The sequence below is a fragment of the Hipposideros armiger genome, unplaced genomic scaffold (genome assembly GCF_001890085.2).
Source record: "Hipposideros armiger isolate ML-2016 unplaced genomic scaffold, ASM189008v1 scaffold_346, whole genome shotgun sequence".
In the NCBI taxonomy this organism is placed as follows: Eukaryota; Metazoa; Chordata; class Mammalia; order Chiroptera; family Hipposideridae; genus Hipposideros; species Hipposideros armiger.
In genome coordinates, this window is record NW_017731696.1 from 1,012,184 (window position 1) to 1,031,943 (window position 19,760).

The 19,760-nt window shown below is 40.3% G+C and overlaps 1 pseudogene across 1 annotated transcript; it reads right to left on the bottom strand.

Annotated features, from left to right (window-relative positions):
* Window positions 1–14,187: 14,187 nt before the first annotated feature.
* LOC109392731 (60S ribosomal protein L23a pseudogene) lies at window positions 14,188–14,697 on the bottom strand (annotated as a pseudogene). Its single transcript, XR_002126114.1, has one exon. The product of XR_002126114.1 is annotated as a 60S ribosomal protein L23a pseudogene (transcript).
* Between the last annotated feature and the right edge of the window lie 5,063 nt (window positions 14,698–19,760).

The window sequence follows — 19,760 nt, forward strand, 5'->3', positions numbered from 1 at the left end:
TCACACTGGCACCGTTACACTGCAGGAGCATATGCCTCTAGGCATATGGAACAGATACTGTTGGAGACATGATTGGTTCCTCTTGAATCCCTCAGCTCTGTTCACCCATCCCCATGCCCAGAGTTTGTGCCACTATCTGTGCCTGCAACTGTCAGCAGCCTGCCCTTGGGCCCTGCAGCCCCATAACCAGTAAAGAGAAGAGGGACTGCCTGGGAATTTTATGTCCACTTCCACCCATGCTGTGACCTGTGGCCAACAATGTACTAGTGTGGGAGTGCAAAAGCCCGGCTCTGTGTCTCAGGGGGGTGAACGCCAAGCACCCCAAGCAATCAGGCTGAGTCTGGGACTTCACCTGAAATCTCAGCTCCATAGCTTCTTCCCTGTTCGTAGCCTGCTTCTTCTATTCCCGTATTGGTCTCTTCTAGGGGCTGCACCTCAACAAACCACTTATACCCAAACCCTTGGCTCAAGGTCTACTTTCGGAAAAACCTGACCAAAGACAGCACAACTTTCTGTGTCACTGCTGAACATAGATGGCCAGTTCCAGAGGCTGAACGTGTTAGATTCTTTAGCATACTAAATTTGGGCTGGGATTTGAAACAAGTCTTTCAATGTCTCTATCTGGGGCGTTTTAGTATGTGTGAGATCTCTCTTCTGATTGGCCATCCTCACCCTCACCTTCAGTCTTAGTTGCTGAGAAGGAGTGTGGCTTTCCTGTCAGGCACTCGTATAGACCATGCTGGAAACTCCATTGCAGCCTCTTTGGAGCAGGGCTAGTAAGCTTTTCTGTGTATCCAGACATTCCTGACATCAGAAGTCGGCTGGGATTGCTCTTCGGAGAACATGTCCCTCTCAAGTAGCTGCCAAATGAAGGTTTCGGTCATTTAGGAAGCTGGATTTCATTGAGCCGTAACAGAATTAGTCAGCTGGGGTGGGGACGTGCAGGTAGCAAGCACAGGTCACTCTTTCGAAGGGCTTGACGGTGAGAGTACTAGAGAACTAGGATGACAGCCTGAGGGAACGGCAAGGTCAAAGGAAAGGTTTTTATTTCCTCAAGAGAAAAACAACCCCAGCATTTTTATGACAGAAGGATTGAGGCTAGTGAATGGAGGAGGTCATGTATGGATCATGGATGAAAAAAAGAAGGTAATTGATGGATCACGGGCCCAGGGGAGATGAAAGGGGTTGGAAATGCAGCCTTGGAAAGGAAGAAAGACTCTTTATCACTGACTAATCAACAGCATCTGTTTCTTTAGGCATGGGATTTCCTGACTTTCTACTCAGAAAGTCCCTCTGTCTATATTTTGGGCTTAAGGATAACAACAGGGCCTGTTTGTACCATAGGTAGACATGCATCATTTTTAAACAGTACCTTACAAGAACATCCTGGAAAGATACCCATGCAAGTGCATCTATATGAATGAATTCTTCACCTTGGCCAGCTCCTAGCTAGACAGACTCAGGGAAGATGGACCAATAGCTGCAGTCAGAGGAGGGTCTCACCCACACCAAAAGCTATCTATGGGTGCAAATAACAAACATAACTGTGTGGCTTTTTCCTATAATGAACATGTGTTGCTCTTTAATCAGAGTATATGTATATAAAGAGAAAATTTACCTCTGATTTTTGGTGATGATAGTGTTCATTCTTCTTCAATTAACAATTGCTTATACCATAAATACCCAAGATAAATCAAAATCATTTCATTATGTATGTATGTTTTCTTATAGAACCCATGAGGGAAAATAAATTTGCAGTTAGCCTGAGATACATACTATTCCCATACCTATGCCTTAAAGCCTTTATTTTACAAACATCTCTCAATCCCATAGCTGTTTCACATTAAAGAGTCTTTCTCAGTGTTGAAAACCAGAGTGGTGGGTAGAGATTAAGTCCTGAAGCAGTCTAACATGCTTATCTTCCCTTCTAAGTGCCTGTGGAGAATTTATAAAATGGTCAAATGTTTTCTAACTCCCCTCTTCCACTCAGTTCTCCATTTCCAAATGTGCATGTGCCTAGCATTCAATAGGAAGAATGGAGCCTGAGTTCAATACTTCCTCCATGCCAACCCTCTCTTTCTCTACATCATCTGTAGATACCCAGCAATTGCATTACAAATTGCACAATTCCTTGGGCTTGGTAAGCTGGTACAGCGACCCGATTTTGTCATAAGCCCAGCATCTCACAGTCTCTTTCATCAATTAAAAAGTCATGGGAACTTAATATTCTACTGAACCATGATTTGGTCCAGGCAAAATAATGGTGTAAGCTTTCTGATCGTGCTTGGGATCACTTGTCATTCCATCAGGTTGTTCCAGTACTTTAGGGAAATTGTGTGGTTACGCTCGAGAACTCTCAGCTAGGAAGTATGCTGTATGACGTGCAATCTTACAAGCTGTTGCCTCTGCTGATTACACAGTAGGCAACAAGTAAAAGGTTGTCATTCTGACTTCAGCTTAAATATCACCTCCTCAGAGAGTACTTTCCTGACCACACAATATAGTCAGCCATTCACTCAATCATGCTGTTTTAATTCTCTGCAGAGCACATATCACTAAATATTTTTCCTGCTCATTTAAGTTTGTTTTTCTATTGTCTGTCCCCTCCCCCTACATAAATTCAGTAAAGTTTCAGGATACAAAATTCACATACAGAAATCAGTTGCATTTCTATACACTAACAACAAAATATCTGAAAAAGAAAAAGATAAAGAAAACAATCCAATTTACAATACCATCAAAAACAATAAAATACATTAAGAATAAATTTAACCAAGGAGGTGAGAGATTGATACACTAAAAACTATACTTTGATGAAAGAAATTGATGAAATCACAAATAAATGGAAAGATATCCCATATTCATGCTATCAGAGAATGTCCATTCTACCCAAAGCCATTTCTAGATTCAATGCAATCACTATCAAATTTCCAACAGCATTTTTCACAGAAATACAACAAACAATCCTAAAACTCATATGAAACCACAAAAGATCTTAAATAGCAAAAGCAATCCTGAGAAAGAAAAACAAGGTTAGAGGTATCACAGTTCCTAATTTCAAAATATATCACAAAGTTATAAAGATTAAAACAGTCTGGTACTAGCATACATATAGACACATAGACTAATGGAACAGAATAGAGAGCCCAGAAATAAATCCTCACATATATAATCAAATAATATTTGACAAGAAAGCCAAGAATACTCAGTGGAGAAAGAATAGTCTCTTCAATAAATGGTGCTAGAAAAACTGATAATCACATGCAAAGAGTGAAATTGGAGCCCTATCTCACACCACTCACAAAAATTAACTCGAAACTGATTAAAGACTTAAACATAAAACCTGAAACCATAAAACTTGTAGAATAAAACACAGGGGTAAAACTTCTTGACATTGTTCTTGGCAACACATTTTTGGACATGACACAGAAAGCACAAACAACAAAAGCAACAATATACACATAGGAATACTTGTTTAACTAAGTCTTCTGTACAGCAAAAGAATTGACCAATGAAATGAAAGGCAACCTATTAAATGGGAGAAAATATTTGCAAACCATCTGTGTGATAAGGGGTTAATATCCAAAATAAGGAACTCATATGTCTCAGTAACAGAAAAAACAAAACCAACCTGACTTAAAAATGGGCAGAGAACCTGAATAGGCACTTATCTAAAGAAGACACACATGGCCAACGGGTACATAAAAAAGATACTCAACAAGATTAATCATCAGGGAAATAAGATATCCACAATGAGCTGTCATCTCACACTTGCTAGATTGGCTACTATCACAAAGAAAAGACATAAGAAGTGTTGGCGAGGATGTAGGGGTAGGAAAGCCTTGGGCACTGCTGGTGGGAATGTAAATTGGTACCACCAATATGGAAACCAGTGTGGATGTTTCTCAAAAATTTAAAAGTAGACCTACTATATGGTCCACCAATTCTACTTCTAGGTGTATATCCAAAGGCTATCAAACCAAGATCTCAAAGAGATATCTGCTCTCCCATGTTATTGCAGCAGCATTCACAATAGCCAAGATACAGAAAGAACCTAAGTGTCCATTGACAAATAAAAGAGCAAAGAAGATGTGGTATATATACACAACGGAATATTATTCAGCCTTAAAGAAAACGGAAACCCTGCCGTTTACAAGAACAATGATGGACCATGAGGACATTACGCTAAGTGAAATAACTCAGATAGAGAAAGACAAATACTGCATGATCTCACTTATATGTGGAATCTAAAAATCATCAAATTCATAGAAACAGAGTAGAATAGCAGCTTCCAGGGACCGAGGGGTGGGGAAAATGGGTAGATGTCAGTCAAAGGATACAAACTTCCACCTATAAGATGAATACATTCTGGGGAATCTAACGTACAGCATGGTGCTTTAGTTAACAACACTGTATTATATACTTGAAATTTGCTAAGAGCTTACGTCTTAAATGTTCTCACCACAAAAAAGAAATGGTAATTATGTGAGGTCACGGAGGTATTAACTAGCCCTATGGTGATAATCATTTTGAAATATATAAATGTATCAAATCAGCACATTTCACACCTTAAATTTACACAATGTTAAATGTCGAATTATACCTCAATATAGCTGGAAAAATAAATTATTCAAACTAGCCAGTCCCAAACCTACTTATCCTTCGTCACCCATTCCTTCCCACCAGAACTACAGTGATGGCTCTGCCCACACTGTTTCTTCTCTGTGTGCCCTGCACCCCATGACATGGTAGGGCCCCTCTTCTTGGGGTCTACAGTATAACAAATTACCTTGTCACTGACAATCATCTCCAAATCTGTGGGTCTTTCCATATCTGAATAATAATAAAACCTACACTTTAAAGCAATGCTTCATCGGGCCGGCCGAGTGGCGCGATGGTTAAGAACTGGCTTGGGATGCCAGAGGGCCCCAGTTCAGATCCCACATATGAGGGCCAGTGACACTGCCCTCTACAGCTAAGATGCTGAACAACGGCTCAACCTGGAGCTGGGCTGCCATGAGTCGCCGGCGGCAGCGTAGGCTGCAGCCCCTGTGGCAGTGGGTTGCCATGGGCTACCGTGTGTAGCCAGCAGCCAGCGTGAGCGGCCAGCAGCCGCAGTGAGCGGCCGTCCAGAAGCCGGCGACTGATCTGCCTCGCCTGGGAAGAGCGAATGATGGTGCCAACATGGGCCAGTGAAGCAACGTCCTCCACAACTAGACTGAAGAACAAAAGGACAGCAACTTGTCTGTTCCCCTTCCCCCAATTCCCCAGCACTGTTCCCATCCCCCAAAATCCCCAATAAAAATCTTTAAAAAAATAAATAAATAAATAAATAAATAAATAAAGCAATGCTTCATCAAATTTGCCCTCTCTACTCTTTACCGATAACCCAGGCAGATCCCACAGCTTTCCTGCCACTTTCAGATAGTTAGAAAAGTCTTATTTTCAGATGTTGAAGTGTCAGTCCATTTTAAACCAAAACCTTAACCTCTTAACCATTTCAAAGCATTTTCCCTTCCTCCTGTTCGGGCTGACCCAGCTCAGAGCAGCAGTGGAGAACGAGAATGGTCTTCCTCTTTCAGTTCTCTTCCCTTCTTGCTGCCGGACCATCCAGGAACAGGGGAAGGGAAAGGTGGGGTTAGAGGAGAAAAGGAAAAAGGGGCTTGTGCTTAGACCATATTGGTGGTTTTCCTTTGGGCAACACACCCTGTATTGTGGCAGGTGCTCATAGGAAACATTAATGAACAAAAGCCACATAAAACTACAGAGATCTCCACAATTCACCATTTCCTGATGTGAGCAATATGCTTCATTCACCTTGGAGCTGACATCTTGTCACCACCCCCACTCAGCTCCCTCCTTGGGCAACATACTCTGTAGCCTGTTTCTGCTCAGGCCTCCTCACTCTGCCAGACAGAGCTCTTTCGAGATGACTGGAGCCTGGCTACCTCCAAGGCATCCACTCGGCCCAGGGTAACTCTGGCACTCATCCTCTGAATGATGGAAGTGCAGCCTGCTCCCACTGCTGCCTTCTGCTGCCATAGGAAACTTCAGTCAGCCTTCTCCCATCTTCAAAATTCTCAATGTAAGAAACTAGGCACCAGCCTCTGGAGTCACCTATGCCCTCAAACTCCAAGAAACACAGGCAAGCTCTCCCCCACCACACTGTGCTCCAATTCTATGGAGTTGTGATTCTACGTCTTCTCAGACAGCCTCGGTCAACGATGGCTCTAGGCTGGATTATGGGAGAGGAAACTCCCTTGGGGGTATTAGACGGTCATCACAGCCATCTGTACTCCCACATGTAGCTTTCTCTTACATAGGCTGTTGGGAGTAATGGTAGCTGTGCCACACTGGCTATCTCTCGGCAAATCCTTAGCAAGTGATGATGTCTGTAATACCTCTTGATAGAAAGTGGGGATACTTCCTGTTCTTATTATGGGCTATTGCTTTCAAAGCCTCTATTCAACTGTCATCCTGTAATTGCTTTTCGTTTAACTCCTGGCTTCTATTGGTTTGGGATTATTCTGTATCTTCTTACTAAGATTTTTTTTTTCTAGTGAATATCTTTGGGTAATTTTTTCAGATGGAAGAAATTGTCTTTTTTCTGAAATACTAGAAATGTGTTTATTTTTCCTTCATATTGGATTGACAATTTTGCTAGGTAACGAATTCTAGGTACAAAATCATTTTCCCTCACAATTTTGAAGGTATTGCTCTGTCATCAGTATCCATCGTTGTTGAAAAGATATCTACTAACAATCAAATGCTTCTTCATTTGAAATAATCTGTTCTTTTATTCTCTCTGATCATCTTTGAGGTTTTTCTTTTTCCTTGGATTTTTGAGGCCTCATGAGAATATTTTCATCTGTTCATTCATTCATTCAACAAAGTTTTACTGAACAAGTGATATAGGAGTGCACGTGCTATAGCTGTGAACATAACAGGATAAAATGTTTTCTGTTTTGATTTTGTTTTGTTTGTTATTCTTTGCTTGGATCTCTGTGAGCCCTTTCCTTCTGAAGACGGGAGTCTTTAAAATTCAGGGAAATCCATTAATTATTATTTATTTGTATTTTTATTTTACATAGGCAACAAGTATCAAAGTTACAGGAAAAGATTTCTCATATTTTCCATCCCTTTTTCTTTTCAGTTCTAAACTCTGACAGATTATCTCATTTTATCAGCTTCATCTTTTTCCCCATCAATCTCATAATTCAGTCAGTCCATACTTTGTTTTTTTACTCTTGCCATTCTTTTTTTAAATTTCTGTGTATTCTTTCTGGAACTTTGCTTTCTCCTTTTATGTAGCAGCCCGGTTTTGTTTTATGGGTGCAATATTTTCTTAACCATCTCTGAGGAGAGTATTTAGAATTTTTAAAATTCTGTTCTATTCCCTGAATTATTTGTTCTCTTAGGATCAACCATTGTTTCAACTTTGGTCTTCATTTTTACATTTTTTGCTTTCCTCCTGTGTCTAGTGAGCTGTTATCTTTTCATATTTATTAATGATGGATGACATTAGGAACTGAGACAGTTTTTCTCTCTAATTGTGTAGGTCCTTATCTCCAGCTGGTTCCTCCTGAAAACTGACAGTAGATAAGTGGGCAGAGCTGTGTTTCCAGACAGCTAATATGGGTGGGGAGCCAAGAACTCTTTCAAATATCAAATTATGAAGGGATTTTTAGTGTACGTTGCCCCTGGAAAACTTTCTTCTTCTCCCTCTTCTTCTTCTTCTCCTTCTTCTTCTTCTTCTTCTTCTTCTTCTTCTTCTTCTTCTTCTTCTTCTTCTTCTTCTTCTTCTCCTCCTTCTTTCTTCTTCCTCCTCCTCTTCCCCCTCCTCCTCTACATCCTTCTTGTTCTTAAAAAAATACTGTTTTGTTTTGAATTAGAAGTCTAGAGTTATCGTAAATTCTATTAATGCTATTAATACTTTTTTCTCAGGCATGAGAAATCTCTCTAGGAGCCTCAAGCAAGCCTACTGTTGACTAAAAGCAGTTTTTAACTTGGGCCTAAGGATGAAGCAACTGCACCCACAGCCCCAATTTAGGGGGTGTAAAAATAAGACTATCAGCTAGGACCCAGCATATAATTTGTAGGCCTTGGTGCAAAATTAAAATGCAGGGTCCCTTATTAAAAAATTATTAAGAATGTCAAGACAACAGCAGAGCATTAAAGCAAATAGAGGCCACTTCTAAGCACGGGGCATTGGGCCACTGTAGAGGTCACACCCATGAAGATAGTCCTGGGTCCCCATTGGGCATTTCTCCAACTTCCTCTACCAATCAGCACCCTAAAACTCCTTGCCATTACCACTTTTCTGTTTTTCTACTATTCTGCTTTTTCCATCAACAAAATATCAATCAGGAATTCCCCAGATCATCTCATCTGCTGATGGTACCTTTCCTCACTTTCCAGTGATTTTTTGGTTCTATTCTTATGTAAAGTATATTTTATATTATTTTGGAACTTTCAGAAGAAGAGGAAATAGATGTCCATTTGAACCAAAATCTGGTTTCTTTTAATGACAGATGTTTACATAATCAGAAATATATGGGTAGTGTACTTGGTTTTAGGACCATCCAGTCCCCTACAATTTGTCAATCTGAGGAGTAGCAAGCAGAGATTAAGTTTAGAAACACTAAAATAATACATTTCTGGGGCACTTATGCACTTTGCCTTCAAAAAAATTCACATACTTTTATATGAACTCATTTTTAAAATAACGTTTGGTAGCAATTAAGTTGTCAGATTTCAAAGTTGGCAGAGGTTCCCATCATGCAAAGGAACATCATTTTACCAGGAAAATAAGCTATTTTTAAGGTCTATTTTTTTTTAAGCCAAAGGATGTGGTTTGTATATGGAGAGATAAATGAACACTATAAATCTGATGGTGAGAAGAAGGAATCTTCTGATTTAGATTATTATTTTTTTGCTTTCCATATGCACAGCTTCACAAACTCCACCCCTATCAAAAAAGAAAGGGTTTAACTGATATTGTATTACCTGGAAAGCCCTTAAGTAAAAAGAGACGCTCAATTGCCCCTCTGAAACCCACAGCAATTTTGTTGAAATTATTTATCAGAAAGTGTTCAGATTCCTGGGACTTCCTTGTACATGACCATGTTTTTTCTGAGAATTTTCTTTTGTGAAGGACAATTGCATTTAGCTGTTCCTAGCTATATGCTGTCAATTAGGGAGAGGTGGCGTTTACTAATGAAACACGGCACGAGAGCCATTATTTCAAGTCACTCTTACTTCATGACTTTTGAAACAAGCCATTGACTTCACAAACTGTTTTCTTACAACTTATAGAAATGAAAACTGACAAGGAAAGTGAGACATAACAATGTCATAATTTTTTCTAGAAATAATACAAATAGGTACACTATTTTCAATGGATAGAGCTAAGGCTCAAATGCAATCCACACCTTTTGATCCAACAATTCCAATTCTGGGTGTCTACCTAAAAAATAATCTGAAAAGCAACTTGTATGTTAAAGATGCTAATTTCCATTTTTTGTTCATAATAGTAAAAAATAGTATATCCTAAGAAGTGTCTGAGTTTGGCTTCCTCTCTAACATGGAGTCTGAGACATAGATTTTGGCAGATAGCTTATTTGGAAGGGGGCTTGAGGAAACAGAGTAAAAGAGATGGGAGATTGAGAGAGAAGAAAGAAAAAGAAACAACTGATCTATTTTGAGCTGGTTACATGTGTAAGTAGCAGGGGGTCTGGTCCTGCTGTGGGACCCTCTGAAGAACCTGGAGTTTTGCATCTCCGAGCTGGGGGACAGTGCCCCAAGCTTCCACAGGGTGTTGTCTCCAAGCTCTCATGTTATCTGGTCCTTTAAAAAACCATTCCAACATTTCATCATGCCATTGTTTCCAAGTGATGTGGTATATTGTAGTACTCATAGATCTTGTGCTCATGAGCCCTTGATCATACACACTTTGCCCAAAAAAATGGGTCACTTGGTCCAAGGGAATGCTATGAAGGCTCCATGTCAGTAAACCAGGTACAATGGGTCATAAGACACTAGAAATAGCAGAGGCATTGTGTGCAGGGTGTGTAAGCCCATATCCCGCTCTACAAATCTTGGGCGAGATAAACGTAGAGAAGCACTGAAGCACTGAGGCGCCAGGCATGTGAATAAATACTTCTTGGACCTACAAAGCCAGACCACCCCCTAGCTCACTGTAGCTAAGTGAGTGGCTGATGCTGTATTGAGAAGAACCACCCATCCCAGGCTGGCCCAAATTCCTGATCCATGGGATGAACATACTATATTTTTGTTTTGAGCCGCTAAGTTTTAGGATGACTGATTAGCAGCGAGAAGCCAGAAGCTTCTGTTTTCATGATTTTGGAATACTTCCTCTTAGAAGCCAGCCACCATGGAAAAGATCTGACTACTCTGAGACCATAGTACTTATGAGGAAGCCCAAGCCAGCTCTGTAGAGGGACTTTGCAGAATAGCTTCAAGGCTCCCTAGACATAGCCTTAGCTCAACAAGAATCAAGTAATGCAGAAGAACCTCCTAAGCAATCCACAGACTCATGAGAAATTAAAAAACAAAATAAAATAATCACTGTTGTTTTAAGCCCCTAAGTTTTGGTGTGGTCTGTTACATCGCAACAGATCATTGAAACACAGGGCTATCCCATTCACAAGCCCACTGCACAAGTACGGACAGAGGATGGCTGACACCCACTGGATGCATCATCTTGTCCACCGTATTTCCAAACGAATGCACTGCCGTGGATGCTTCCTAGCAGACGCTGTAACGAGCACAAACATTTCTCTGCCCACACTCATAGGTCATCCACCTTCCTCTTTTTCCAGATCATCACTTTCATCTTACAATAAAGCTCTTTTTCAGGCCCCTGACAAACCAGTCAAGTCATGTGCCAACACTCAGACTGCTTCTGTCATATAAAAATGACAGAAGCATATCGCTGAAAGCTCTACCCACTGGGAAGATTTCACCTCATTACTGCCTTATAGGGTACACTCCATGGGGGGGGCCACAGAGCAACTGCAGCCCACTTTCAGATATCACCAACATACTGAGCCAACCCATGCAAGAACACAGCTGGATATTGGCCTCCTGTCTTGAATGGCCATAGGGAACTCCTCGAGAAGCTCTAGGAGTGAGCTGAGGAAAAGATATGAGTGCAAGAGAAGCAGGTGACACGGGGATCAAGGCTACCTATCCCTGTAACTTTCCCTCAGACTAGCTCCCAGATGTACTGTTTTATCACACAATATTGCAACTTTCTCTTTCCAACATTACAATACGGGGGCTCCAGCTCCTGACAAGGTTTGTGACAGGCAGTTCCAATCACATAGATATTTGATACCCACATTGTCAGGCATTCAGGTTCTACTAGAATTCTAAAAGCTGGTCCATTCTTGTCCATCATGGGACACCTCTAATGGGCAATTTCATCCCCCAGTGGTCTCTTTGGCTTAGCAGAGACTTCCTCAGAGACTTTTAATTATTGTGATGCAGCAATAAGGTTTTTGTTGCCATCTGATTGCTGAGTCTCCAGTGACACTAAATAATTCCAACCTGATTATCTATTTTCCAGAGGCACCTTCAGTAGCCCCTGTCTTAGACTTTAAGTGCAAGTGTAGGTGAGAAAATACCACACACTGGGTGGCTTAAAACTACAAACATTTATCTGGATGCTGCAAGTCCAAAATCAAGGTGTCAGCAAGGTTGTTTCCTTCTGGAGGCTCTGAAAGAGAAATCGCCCCATGCTTCTCCTCTAGCTTCTGTTGGTTGCAAGCAATCCTTGGCATTCATTGGCTTATAGATCCATCATTTCGTTCTCTGCCTCTGTCTTCACATGGTGTTCTCCCCTTTGTATGTCTATATGTCTGTATCCAAATTTCCTTCTTCTTATAAGGACAATCTAATCCAGTATGATCTCATCTTAACTTGATTACATTTGCAAAAATCTTATTTCCAAGTAAAGTAACACTTCTGAGGCGTCTGGTGGATATGGATTTAGGGGAGGGGCATAGTCCAACTCAGTACAATTTCCAAAGACAATTAACTAACCCCACAGCTCTCTTTTTGGCCACATGGACATGTGGCTTCAGGGGCCAACAGCGTAGCTATTACTACACACTTATCATGGTTTTCATCATTGGGTAACTAGACAATCAAAGTCTTCCCCAGCATGTACCAGAGCCAAAGTATAATGTTAAATCAGGGCAAGAGCATTCTGTAACTCATCGGTTTCTAATCTCCTTTACCCCCAGAATCTTCTGTTCATGTGAAATTTTATTAGGAGTATTCAGGCAAATATAATAAATAGAAGCTGCTCTGGTAGAAGCGCAGCTGACAGGACCTGAGCCTGTCTCCCCCTCCTGTATTAGGTTATTGAGCTTCACAAACTATTACTACTTACTCAGTTTTCTGTTTAGTTCAGGAAGCAGTTGATAAGTATGATTAACATAAAGCAAAACAGGTACATAAGGGATAAGAAAAGAGGTCAAGAGGAAGAAGAAAGCAAATTGAGGAAGGGCTAGAAAAGAGATGGTTGTGTCTACCTTAAGTACTTTGGGTGCAAAAGGGAGAAGAATAATCAGAGAATACCAATCTGTACCTTCCTGGTAATACCAAGGGAGAGGGTAAAAGGATGTAGAGAAAAGGAAGGAAGGACTTCCTTATATAAAGGTTTAGAGTGGTAGCTACTGTTTTTACAGCCCTATGATGGACTCATAGATGAAGCTCTAGAGTTCCCTGGATCAAGTTTGAGGCAATTAGCTACATAGTGCAGGCGAGTTTACACTGAATGACCTAGAGATTTCTGTTTCCCAAATAAGTAGATAAACAGAAGACTTTAGTCTCCAGACTCATTAATCTAATACCTCTGTGAGCACTCAGCATGCATACAAGGCTAAATAAAAGCACTCGATATAAATAAATCAATAATAATTTATATCTTTTGATCTCTCCAAAGGGAAAAACAAAGTTTACATGTAGAGGAAAAAAATAAATATAATGGCATTTAAAGAGAAAAACCATCCTTCCCCACAAATACACAGGACATTAAAAAAAAAAAAAGGGAGACACTAAGCCATTTGATGTGTCTTTAAAGTCTTTACCAAAGCAGGGAAAGGTCTGTCAAAAAGCCAAGGCATGTGAGTCAATGGGTCAGTTAAGCTTTTCTAAAGCTATGCTCCCAATATGTTGTCTTAATATGTTGTCTTTCATAGTTTAATAGCTTAACCTATTAATTCTCATATCTGGGAACTAGCTGAGCCTGATATGGGGCAAAGAATTGGTTGGGGACAATCCTGATATGAAAATGTTGCTGAGCAATGCTACAACAGTACCGTGAAAACCCTGAATAAAGGTATCTTGTTCAGTGACTGCTGTGCCACCAATTCCCCCCTCCCGGTGACCAGCTCTCAGTGCAAGGCTCTCCTTCTACAGGGGCTGCATCAGCTCGGGCTGCTATAACAAAATGCCACAGACTGGGTGGCTAAAGCAACAAACATTTATTTCTCATGGTTCCAGAAGCTGGGAAGTCCAAGATCAAGGTGACCATAGGCTCGGTATCTGGTGAGAGTTGCTTCCTGGCCACCTTATCGCTGTACCCTCACAGGGTCAAGAGAGAGAGGGCTGTCTTCCTTTTCTTATAAAGGTGCTAATTCCATCATGGGGACTCCACCCTCAAGGCCTCACCTAAATCTAATTACCTCTCAAAGGCCCCACTTCCAAATACCATCATATTGGGGATTAGGGCTTCAACATGTGAATTTGGAACTCAGACGTTCACACCATAGCAGGGGCTCTTAATCTTTTTGGGGGTCATGGACCCCTTTTCGAAGTCTAGTAAATCAGACTCTTAAATGCATTTTTAAAAAAGAGAATTTTAACACTAATAACATTAAAATACTGTTATCAGAACATTTTTTTAAATAAAATTGTGATAGCCACTATATTTCCTCTGTATTAACACATGAAATAACAAGATTTAGTGGCAGGTCAAACAACTATCATAATTTCTAAGTAGGTGATATTTTGAGAGATCTGCTAATAACTGTAATATGATGTGAAATATCTGTGATTTCTATTGGTGACAGAGTCATCAGTATCGTTAACACCACTGTGATGCATTTATTGCCTATATTCATAATTTTTTTTTTTACAGCAAAAAAATTTTATATTTAGAATTAGCCAGCTGGACTCAGTTTAGATGATTCCAATTTTGTTGGCAACATCCAAAGCATCATAGTCAGGAGCCAGCCGAACATATGCCTTCTTCTCTCCATCAGGCCTGATCAGGGTGTTGACCTTGGCCACGTCCATGTCATAGAGCTTCTTCACAGCCTGTTTGATCTGGTGCTTGTTGGCCTTGACATCCACAATGAACACAAGTGTGTTGTTGTCTTCTATCTTCTTCATGGCTGACTCGGTAGTTAGGGGGAACTTGATGATGGCATAGTGGTCAAGCTTGTTTCTTCTGGGGGCGCTCTTCCAAGGATATTTAGGCTGCCTTCGGAGCCGCAGCGTCTTGGGCCTTCGGAAGGTGGGTGACGTGCGGATCTTCTTTTTTTTGTGGCTGTGGACGCCTTTCAGGACTGCTTTCTTTGCCTTCAAAGCTTTTGCTTTGGCTTCGGCTTTTGGAGGGGCAGGGGCTTCCTTCTTCGCTTTTGGCACCATCTTCGTGAAAAGGCGTCTATATTCATAATTGAAGGAAATGATAACTGTCAGTTGGGAATGAGTGAAAATAAAAATGCAATTTTTTTTTCCCATCCCTAAACTCGGCCTCCAAATTCAGAGCTCCTCCATAAGGCTCTCTTTGCTTTTAAAATTTCTCCTTTCCTCCTTGCTCCCAAGGGGCACCAGGCCTCGATGAGGAAACACACCCTCAGAAGCAGTTCCTGTTCATGCCTGTTCTAATTGGAGGTTATTCAGTTTCCATCTCTGCCACCTTGGCTGGGGCTCTGCACATTGGGGGCTTCCATCCCTGGAGCATGGAGAAGATGGCTGCTGTCACCAGTATCAAAGATTCAAAATAATGGAGATGAAATGGAGAGTAGAAATTACATGGTTTCTGCTGCAAAGGCCCAGGGGGCTTTCATAGGCCACTGTGTAACTAACACAAACAGAGCGAACGTATCAGTGGGTCAGGCACCCCGAGGCGTTTCCTGTGCTGTGTCCAAAAACCAAACATGTGGATTCATTCCATAGCTCAGTGATTCACACAACAGTCATGTATCGCAGGCCTATGTCATGCTAGGCACGGTGCGAGGTCCTGAGAGCAGACCCCTGGGCTCTCATGGATCTGCAGTCTGCTCTACAGGAGCATGAAAATGCCCAAGAGCCCCTCAGTACAATATATGAGAAAGAACAGAGAGGCCAGGCAGTCCCTCACCAAAAGGTCCATTTCCCAAATGATGCTGTGAACCCAGAACACAGTTTATAAAAGAGAAAGGGAAGAGAAGTAACATTTACTGAGAGACTACTATGTGCCAGGCACTTTACATTCATTATTTCAAGACATCATTAGGAAAGAGGGAGAAAATGGGTCTCTGAGGAGATACATGGTTTGTTTGCCAGTTAGTACATGATGGTGCTGGTTTTGAATCCTACTCTGTCTAATTCTGAAGTGCACAATCTTTTTTCAGTACATCATGTGGGTCAGCCTCTTGATCGTTTAGAATCAGTTTCCTTATCTGGATATAATGATATTGTGGATCATTCAAAAGTATGTATACAAGTGCTCTGTAAACTATAAAACGCTAAGCACATGTTATTGTTGTTGTAATCATGTCATTGTTGTTATTATCATCAGAAATTTGGTATATAATAATACTTCTAAATTATCAGAAATCCCGGGCACCTAGACAATTCTGTAATAAATGAGCCAAAGAAAGGAGGATGATTATATCATATTAATGAAAGGAATAATATATTCTGATTTTTCCTAGCAATGGCTTTATTTTTTAAGGAAATTGGGTCTTTTCCTAATAAGGAAAATAATTTAACTAAGTCCCACTTACTTAACACTATATTTAGTTCCTAAGAAAAAAATAAAATGAATAATATTCTAAATGTGATAAGGAATTCTCTTATCCAATATTGAGGTAAGATATAACTTTATTCAAGGAGTTCTAAATTTTTCACCATTCTTGGGCAGCCATTCTGTGAAAAGGATGTGCAACAGATATCATCTCAAACACAAACTTTTTCTTGATTTTTTTTCCTAAAAGGTTTCACTGTGCTGCTGTTCACTGAAGTGGATTTGTTTAAATTAAAATGGTTTGTTTTGTAAATTTTAATACTGTTTTTTCCTGTTTACAAAAATAACACTTGCTCATTACTAGGGGTAAAAAATGAGAAATGCAGATGAAAATTAAAATACCAAAGACAACCAATGTTATATGCTGTGTTAACTTTTTAGCCAATTTTTAAACTTTTCAATAAATTCAATAATTTTTTAAACTCTGACTCCTTTCAGCAAGCAGTCTCCCTTTAGTGGATTCAGCAACACTGACTTTCAATATACAGGTCAGAAATAGCTTTCCTTGTAAAAGGACTATGTTTTAATGAACCAACTATGCACCAATCGTTTAAAAACATAGGAGACTGATGCAGCAGCTATGGAAGGCAGTGTGGAGGTTTCTCAAAAAATTAAAACTAGAATTACCATATGACCCAGCAATCTCTCTCCTGGATATCTACCCAAAAAACCTGAAAACATTAATCCATAAAGATATATGTGCTTCGATGTTCATTGTAGCATTATTTATGGTGGCCAAGACATAAAAACAACCAAAGTGTCCTTTGAAAGATGATTGGATAAGAAGATGAGATGTGTATATATATATATATATATATATATATATATATATATATATATATATACAACAGAATACTATTCTGCCATAAGAAAAGATGAAATACTGCTATTTGTGACAACATGGATGGATTACGCTAAGCGAAATAAGTCAGACAGAAAAAGTCGAGAACCATATGACTTCACTCATATGTGGGATATAAAACTGAAAACAACAAAGAACAAGACAAATGAAAAAAACAAAAACATAGACACAGACAATAGTTCAGTGGTTACCAGAGAATAAGGGGGGAGGGGGCGGTAGATGAGGGAAAAAGGGATCAAATACATGGTGATGGAAGGAGAACTGACTCTGGGTGGTGAACACACAATGTGATATGTGGATGGTGTATCACAGAATTGTACACCTGAAACCTATGTAACTTGACTACCATTGTCACCCCAATAAACTTGAATAAAAAATAAAAAATAAAAAAAACAGAAAAATAGGAGATCCATGAATGTATTCTTAAAAAAAAAAAAAAAACCAGGTAAGGAAAGTTACCATCTGAGACTCAAACTAAAGTAATATTATTGTGTCAGAAACACTAAACATCACTGAGGAACTTGGGGTAGAGGAAAGGGAGGGTAGATTTGGTTCAAAGAGGCCAGGAAAGGTTCCCATGACCTGGGACCTCCAGGTGGCCGTCCTATACTCCCAACCCCCTTCCTCACTCTGGGGCTAGAAAATAGTGGGAAAACTATGCCCCATTCCTGCAGACCAACCTTTTTCTCACTCTGCAAACCAAAATTTAAGTCTTCATGATCCATTGAGTTAAACAAAATATGATTTCTAGAGGCTGCAGAAACCCACATTTTCTCACCAATTTGCTAATGCTGGCATTTCTTTTAACCAGGGCTAAGCCTTTCACTTCAGAAATAGAAATAACAAGATTAAATTCCAAAAGTCTGGCTGAAGTGATATTGCAACATAAATAAATTTTCAACGAATCATAATGGGTTGAGGCAGGGAAGCCATTTTGGATTACATGTGAGGGCAAGGTTAGTAACCTGGGCAAGAAGAAACTTGAAATGAGGACATTCATGAAGAAGACATGACATTTCCTAGAATAAACTCTGTTTACTTTGAGCTGACTGGGAACAAATAAAAGCACAGCAAATTATTTTTGTCATTCAGTTGCAAACACACATGGTGCTTTACATAACATCAAATATGTATTGCTGTGTTTCTCACTGCCAGCCAGCATACAAGGCCTCCCTGGCAGCTTATTCAGGCACCAAGAACCCAAGATCCTGCAACTGGAAGTGATCTTTAAAAATCATCTAGTTCAACACCCCATTTTAAGAGGAAACCAAATTCCAAAATGGTTAAATAAATTACTAAAGATCAGATCTCTAGTTAGGAACTAGAATACAGGCCACTGGCCCTTATTGCAATCTTGGCTTTATTTTGCTAATTATCTTTCTGTGCTAATTTCAGCATCAAGAACCTTCATACATACACTAAAGGTATATGTCTGCTTTTACTCAAGATATTGTTGTTGCCCCCTGTTTATTTCTAACAGCTATACCGTGACACTGAAGAGTTAATAATGGATATAAAAGAATTTACTATGAGAGTGTGATGGTTACTTTTACATGTCAACTTGACTGGGCCAGTGGGTGTCCAGATATTTGGTCAAACATTATTCTGGATGTTTCTGCGAGGGTGTTTTAGGTTGGGATTAACATTTAAATCAGTAAACAGAATAAAGCTGATTGCCCTCCCTAATGTGGGTGGGCCTCATCCAATCAGTTGAAGGCCTGAATAGAACAAAAAAGGCTGACCCTTCCCTGAGTAAGAAAAGAATCCTTGCCTGACAGCCTTTGCACTGGAACATTGGCTTTTGCCCTGCTTTCCTGTTTCCCCACATCCCAATACACAGCATGCACACACACACAGAGACACGTGAGTACAAACCTCTTTGTGGGAACCAGAGACTATAACACACTTGTAGTTATTATAGTAATATATGAACAAACAAGTGATTTCCACTCTGCTTTGCCCTTAATCCCTCCAAGAGAAACTACCTCAAAACAAAACAAACAAGTGCTTCACTAGAAAATAAACTAGTTGAACAAATAAATCACTTTGATCTCACTGTTCAGTTTAACTCAGAGGTAGATAATAATAGCACAAGCAATGGGCTTGGCTTCCTTTTTCCTTCTCCACCATTTACCTTGCCAGAACCACACTCAGGCGTCCTCAGCTGCATCAGGACAATGCACGTCCTGAGGGTCGCTTGGTAGCTTACATAGATGACGGCTCAGGCCTGTGTGGCAGGGCTCAGGGGTTCCCAACTCTTCCCTGGGCTTTACACACAGAGCGAGAGTCCTTGAGGTCAATCACACTCAGGAAATCTGTGCTTACAAAATGCACAGCTTTGTGTATATTTTTCTCCCGAGGTCAGTTAACGGTTCAGATGATATTTTTTCTATCTAAAGAGAAGACCCAACAAGGAAGCCAAATCAGATTCTTCCAAGAGTTAATTTATGATATTAATTGCTGACCAGTGTGAGGTGATTTCTAGGGTTTCTTATAGTTCATAAAGTGTAGTGGTGTGTCTGGAGGTTGAGGGAATTGTGCCAAATGAAGGAAACAAGAGGAACTTCCAGGCCAAGGAAATGCGTGTGCAAAACATGGACTCTGCAAAGGACCCCAGTGTCCTGGGAATGGGGAGGAAATGGTTCAATGTGGCTGCAGCAAAGAGGCTGTATAGGGTGAGGGAGGGAGAAAGGGAAAGGCTTAGGAAAAGGAAGCATTTAAAGAGAAGTGAGAGCTAGACTGCAAAGGCCAAAGGTTGCCAGGGAGCTCACAAAAGGGAGTGTCTGTCACATCTGCCTCTTTTTTTTTTTTTAACTATAGTTGGCATACAATATTATATTAGTTTCAGGTGTA